The 7,038-nt window shown below is 42.4% G+C and overlaps 1 protein-coding gene and 1 pseudogene across 1 annotated transcript in view; one reads left to right on the top strand and one right to left on the bottom strand.

The window, feature by feature from the left end:
- The window catches only part of LOC102476905 (nuclear speckle splicing regulatory protein 1 pseudogene), a 17,516-nt pseudogene extending 12,606 nt beyond the window's left edge, over positions 1-4,910 (top strand).
- Positions 1-7,038, bottom strand: part of TMEM108 (transmembrane protein 108) — a 465,878-nt gene that overhangs the window by 313,103 nt on the left and 145,737 nt on the right. The window lies entirely within an intron of this gene.

Below are 7,038 nucleotides of genomic sequence, written 5' to 3'. Positions count from 1 at the left end.
CTCTGGTGAAACCATGCACTCTTTGGCCATTAAAAAAAAAAAAATCTATCTATCTATCTATCTATCTATCTATCTATCTATCTATCTGTATTTATGTATACCAGGCAGTAACTCTTCCAGCCTTAATTTAAAAGATCTTGAATCATTTTTTAAGGAATTGATGATTATTATTATTATGTTTAAATTTGCTCTAGGGTATGTGTGCTCATCAGAGAGAGATGAGGGGTGGGCAGGGGCAGTGTAGAAAGCAAGTCTCTAGGTCCAGGACTTGAACTGCAGTCAGCCATGTAACAGTCTAGCACCGTTTTTTTTTTTTTTTTAGAGAGGTTTTTTTCTTACTGGGCATGTGCGCTCACAGAAAGACAGAAAGAGATAGAGAGATAGAAAGCTAGAAATCACCCTCCAGAGGGGATGGCCACGCCGCAATCCCTTCTCCTCCATTCTCCTCTCTGGATCTTGGACACACATGCACACATGCCCAGCATGGTTTTAAGCCACCAAGTCCGGGACTCAAACTGGAGTCAACTACAGGGGAGTTTGGCGACATAGCCATTACGCTAACTACTGGTCCCCAGTCTAGCACCTTAACTACCATACTACTTGCTGGCCCCGATCTTTAATCTTTATAAAGTCAAGAAAAATGGACAAATGTTAGATTCCATCTTTATCTGTAATGAAATAATACATATAAAATACGGCCCATATTTTTCCAAGACACAATCCTTAAGGACATTATTCTATATTTCATGCTATGAGCACAGTTGAGAAAATGATTCCCTGTTTGCTTAAAAACCACCTAAAAAGAGTTTAACTCATCATGAAGGCATGATTATCTGAGAAATTCTTTAAAAAACAAAACTCCTGGGACCAGCAGTTAGTGTAATGGCTATATCGCTGGACTCCCATGTAATCGACTGCGGTTCGAGTCTTGGACCCGGTGGCTTAAACTCATGCTGGACGTGTGTGTGAATGTGCCCAAGATCCCGAGAGGAGAATGGAGGAGAAGGAATTGTGGTGTGGACATCCCCCCTGGGGGGGTGATTTTTCACTTTCTGTCTCTGTCTCTGTCTTTCTGGCAAGTGCACGCACCCTATATCAAAAACCTCTTGGGAATCAGCAGTTAGAGTAATGGCTATGTCGCTGGACTCCCATGTAGTCGACCGTGGTTTGCGTCCCAGACCCGATGGCTTAAAACTCACGCCGGGCGCGTGTGCGTGCATGCCCAAGATCCAGAGAGGAGAATGGAGGAGAAGGGATTGCAGCGTGACCATCCCCTCTGGGGGGTGATTTCTCGCTTTCTGTCTCTCTGTCTCTCTCTGGCTGGCTGGCGAGCGCATGCCCCCTATAACGAAAAAACCTCTCCAAAAAAAAAAAAATCCTCTTAAAACAAAACAAAACTCCTAAACCTGCATGCATATTTACGAGGTTATTTTTTAAATGTTCCCTTTTTCTTAATTAAATCTGTTTATTTGTTCATTTTTAAAAGAATATATTTTAAGAGAATTTTATGTGGAACCAAAGAAGTTACTGAAAAGTAATTTTGTTTATCTGCAGTGTATATATAAAATAACTGAAGCAACAAATAAATGTGAAAGAGTATTATATAAGTTATAAGATATAAGTTAAGTGGGCTGTGGCTCCATGAATTCTAAAGAAAAGTGCAGGGAGAAGTACGAAACTAGAAAAAATAGAAGAAAAGATTTTAAAACTTTTTAATTTAAGTGTCTGATTTTTCTTTCTTTCCTTCCTTCCTTCCTTCCTTTTTTCTTTCTTCAATGAGTGAGAGAGACAGGAAGAGAGAGAGAAACAGGCACCCACAAAGCGGTTCTTGACCAGTCCCATGTCACGGGCACATGTGCTTCTTGTGTGTTCAGGAGTTTCTGAATGTGAACCTTCCCACGTGGATGAACCTCATTAGAAAGTTGTCCTCCCACTATGCTACTGTTCAACCCCTAAAAATTTTTATTTTTAAATGTTAGGTTTACAGAAGGTTGCAAAGATAGTACAGAAATAGTACAGTTGCAAAGTACACCCTTCATGAGCCTCCCCCAGTGCTATGATCCTATGTAATCACAGCACAGTGATAAACTAAGAAATGAATACAGGGACAGTGTTATTAACTAAACCATAGACTTTATTCAAGTTTCCCCACTTTTCCCACTGATGTCCTTTTCCTGTCCCTGGATCTAATCTACGATCCCACACCTATATTTAGTCATCACGTCTACGTAGTCTCCTCCAACCCATAGCAGTTTCTCATTCTTTGTCTTCCCTTTCATAACCCTGGCACTTTCTTTCTAAAGAATTATTTACTTATTATTATTATTTTTAATTTGCCCAGAGAGAGACATAAAGAGAGAGAGAGAGAAAGTGAGAAAGCAAGCTGCCAGATATTGGCAAGCACACACACGCACCCAGCGTGAGTCTTAAGCCACCAGGTCTGGGGCTTGAACCGTGGTCAGCCATGTGCGAGTCCAACACCATAACCATTACACCATCTGCTGGTCCCTATTCTTTAGGTTTTAATCCAATACTTCATCAATTTACTTTGATGCTAAATTTGCTCTAGCTTTGGCCATAGGAGGTTTTCAGATAGTCCTCTGTGTCCTTCGGACACATATTCGTCTGTTACTGAGCATTTTCTTACTTTCTGGCACTACAAGATGCTCTAAGGTTTATGTTGTATTGGAGCTGGCTGGCAGGTGGTGTGGTGGTAAAGGGTGTTGGACTCCCACATGGCCAATCCTAGTTCAAGTCCCGGACGTGGTGCCTTGCTCTCTCTCACTCACTCTCACTCTGTTCCTCTCTGGTCAAATTAATAAGAACTAAATGAATAAATAAATAAAGTTAAATAAAATAATTCTTTTTTTAAAAAAGAAGATGTATGTTGTATTTTCCTCTCATAACCCTAAAGTCAGTCATTTCTCCAAGGATCCCTGGTTCATTTTACTGGAAAATTATATTTAGAAGTCAAGATCTAGGTACTAGATATGCTCATTATTCTCAGCATACAGAACTAGAAAAAAAAATGCATGTATATTGACCTAGGTATACATAGGAATCTACATTTATTTCTGTATCTATCTATCTATCCATACATACACTAAAATAAACAAGAGCTCATACTGATAACTCTTAACTTTAATCCAACACCGTAGTGTTCATCCAAGCATTGAAAGCAAGGGAATATTTTTGTTTTTAGGTTTTTGCTTTAGGGCTCATGTATTCACTGGTGGGACGGGGGAGGGGAGGGAGGATGAGGGATGAGAAATCACCCCCGCCCCCAGGAGACGGCAGCAAGATGGTGATTCCAGGCAGTATGGGCTTATTTTGCCAAAGAAAACACAGCTGTTGCACCCTGTTTTGCAAAAACCTTCAGTATTTGGGAATGATTCTAATGACTTCCGTAAGGGAAAGCCTTCAGCGGGAAGCAGCTAAGAAACAGACCAAACTAGAAGGCCCTTGCAGAAGATTCCACTGTGCATGAGTATGACAGTATTTACGATGAAATGCAGAAAAAAAAGGAGGAAAATAATCCCAAATTGCTTTTGGAAGAAGATCAAAAGCCCAAGTACATTCACAACTTACTATAAGCAGTTGAGATCAGAAAAAAGGAACAGGAAAAAAGAATGGAAAAGAAAATACATAGTAAACGAGAAACGGAAAAGGAAAAATTTGATGATAAAAAGGGATTTGTGACATCTGCTTCTAAGAAAAAAAACTGCAGGAGAGAACCGAAGAGGGAGAAAGAGAAAAGATGGTTGCTGCCCCAAGCAGAAAGATCTCAGTGGGTTTCATAGGCACCTGTTAAGCCGGACAGTTGGTGAAGTACCTGAATGCAGCTTTCATGAAGCCAGGACTGGGATACAGGAGAAATCAAGGAGTTACTCCGACGAAGTAAGTTTAGAAAACAAAACACCATATGAGAAATGCAGTCTCGAGACCGGTATGAAAGTAGAGGACAGTCCTGATGCTGACAGTGACTTTGATGTTAAGGGCAGTGATGATGATGAAAATGGAAGAAAATAAATTGCACTGCAGGAGGGAAAAAGTCACAGAGACCTCAGACAATGACTCCAAGCATCACAGGAGACAACTCACTCACGGTCATCTAGTGGAGAAAGAGAGCGTGGTGTCGTATGTCACATAGAACCTTCCAAGTCAAAAGGACATGAGAAAAGGGAGGATGAGCCCTGACAGAGGCGGTCCAGAGACCAGGAGAACGATTGCCCTGGCCATGACCATCGAAAAGAAAAGAAGGATTCTTACAGGCACAGAGAGGTCAGTCGCAGAGATTCCCAATAGAAGAAGTGTGAACAGGACAATAAACTGAGGGGAAGAGATCAAAGAGAAACGACAGAGCTTGGAAAAAGGAGAAATATTCCCCAAGAGAGCAAGCAAGAGAGAGGCAACTAAATGGTTGTGATCAACAGGGAGACAGGAGGGGAGAAAGAAGAGAAGAGCAAAGCAAAGGAAGAGTGTATGGAAGGGAGGAAGGAAAGAGATGAAAACAATAATACAGAGACAGGGAAAAACGAGCACTGAGTGTTCAATCTTCAGGAAGGAGTCAAGACAGAGGGAAAGGAGCCCAGATCCTAGGGCCAAGGAGAAGTTTCTTGACCAGGAAAGATCCAACAAAATGAAAAACATAGCAAAGGACAAAGACGCCAAGAGAAGCCCTTTAGCTCTGAAACATCAGTAGGAACAACACACAGACTCACAGGAAAGGCGAGAGAAGGGCAAAGAGAGAGGGACCCCCTGAGGCAGTGAGCAGGTTTGCAAAGCGGAGCAATGAAGAAACTGCAGTGTCAGCTAGAGACAGGTACGGGGCCAGACTACGGGCATGGGTTACTGCCAAGACCTGCATTGAGAGACAAGCTGCCCCAGTAGAAAGACGTATGAAAACATGAAAAATTGGAACTCCTGGAACCTGCTGTGTGAAAGCATAAAGGCGTATGTCAACAGTGGTTGGGAAGATATTTTAAAATACATTTTCAAAGTTCATTTTGGGTTTAGATCTTGAAAAGTCAGTCTTTTTATCTTGAATGCTTGGCTAAATTTATTTTGGTACTCACCTACTGGTGCTACGTTCTTGGCTATTTTCAGTCAAGCCTAAGAGTGTGCTAGATCCTTATAGGCATTTAATGAGGAAAATCAGTCTACTATAGCCATTAGAAAGTAATTTTTAAAACTCTTCTAATATTGGCTTAGTCACCAGGAGCTGTTTTATAGAAATTGTGTTTCAGAAAAAAAAAAATGTGGATTTGAACAATAAAGTAGAAAATATTGTTTATTGTTTTTGAATTTGTATGAAGTGTAAAATGTGAATCATATATCTTTTTTTTTTTTTGAGAGGTTTTCGCTATAGGGCGCGTGCACTCGCCAGACAGAGACATAGAGACAGAAAGCGAGAAATCACCCCCCAGGGGGGATGGTCACGCTGCAATCCCTTCTCCTCCATTCTCCTCTCGGGATCTTGAGCACGCATGCACACGCGCCTGGCGTGAGTTTCAAGCCACCGGGTCCGGGAAGCGAACCGCGGTCAACTACGTGGGAGTCCAGTGACATAGCCATTACGCTAACTGCTGGTTCCCATGAATCATATATCTTATGTAAATAACCTTAGCCCATGGCATCCTTGGCTTAAATTAAAATAAAAATAGTGATATATTGTAAAAAAAGAAAGAAAAAGAAGAAAAGAAAAGAAAAGAAAATTAAAGAAAAGAAAAGAAAAGAAAAGAAAAGAAAAGAAAAGAAAAGAAAAGAAAAGAAAAGAAAAAGAAAAAGAAAAGAAATCACCCTCCCCACCCCCCCAGCATGGTCAAGCCACAATACCTCCTCCTGCATTCTCCTCCAAGGATTTTGGGCATGCACGTGCATACATCTGGTGTGATTTTTCAAGCCACCAGGTCCAAGACTCAAGCTGCTTGGCCATTTGAGAATCAAGCACCTTAACCACCATGCTACCTACCGGCTTCCAAAAAGATTTTTTCTTTTGAGAGAGGTTTTTGCTATAGGGTGCATGCGCTCACCAGAAAGACAGAGATAGACAGAGAGACAGAAAGCGAGAAATCACCCCCCAGGGGGATGGCCACACCGCAATTTCTTCTCCTCCATTCTCCTCTTGGGATCTTAGGCTCGCACGCACACGTGCCTGGCATGAATTTAAACCACCAGGTCCAGGATTCGAACTGTGGTGGACTACAGGGGAGTCCAGCGACATAGCCATTATGTCAACTGTTGGTCTCCCCAAAAAGATTTCTTAAAGCAGGCGAGTCTTAGGCAAGACTGAGGGGAAAATACTGACAGACTCACTGAACTTCTTTAAATAAAACATTTGGACTGCATCTTTTTTTGTTGTTGTTTTTAAGATTTTTGCTATAGGGTGCATGCGCTCACCAAAAAGACAGAGACAGAAAGAGAAAAATCATCCCCCAGCGGGGATGGCCAGACTCAGGGGGATGGCCACGCTGCAATCCCTTCTCCTCCACTCTCCTCTCAGGATCTTGGGTACGCACACACACACACCCGGCGTGAGTTTAAGCCACTGGACCCAGGACTCGAACCACGGTCAACTACATGGGAGTCCAGTGACATAGCCATTATGGCAACTGCTGGTCCCCTGACTACATCTTATAGGTGAGAAAACTGAGACTCCGGAGTTAAGGAAATTGCCAGTATTTAACATACGGGTAAGAAGTAGGACTTCTTCATGTGGGATGTTCCTACTTGGCGTTTTAGAGAAGAGAAGAGCACTCCAGGCCAGGGGCTATGACGCATGGGAGTAAAGGCAGAGAATGCACCTGGGTGGGCAGGACGCCAGCCTGGGAGACGCAGAGTACAGGGCCTCTGTGCACTGGCTGCCTTACCCCCGCCCCAGTACAATGCAGCAGGTTTAGGTCGACTCAGGGCCTTTGAAGAATTACACACCTAAATCCTACTTCCGCTGCCGTGGGTAATTGGTTTCATCTCCCTACACCACTGTTTCCTCATCTGTAAAACAAGATTATACTTTTTTTTTTTTTTAACCCAGAAGGT

Source organism: Tupaia chinensis, unplaced genomic scaffold (genome assembly GCF_000334495.1).
Source record: "Tupaia chinensis unplaced genomic scaffold, TupChi_1.0 Scaffold146961_1, whole genome shotgun sequence".
NCBI lineage: Eukaryota > Metazoa > Chordata > Mammalia > Scandentia > Tupaiidae > Tupaia > Tupaia belangeri.
Note: the sequence above shows the minus strand (reverse complement) of the source record. Positions and strands in the feature narration are given on the sequence as shown.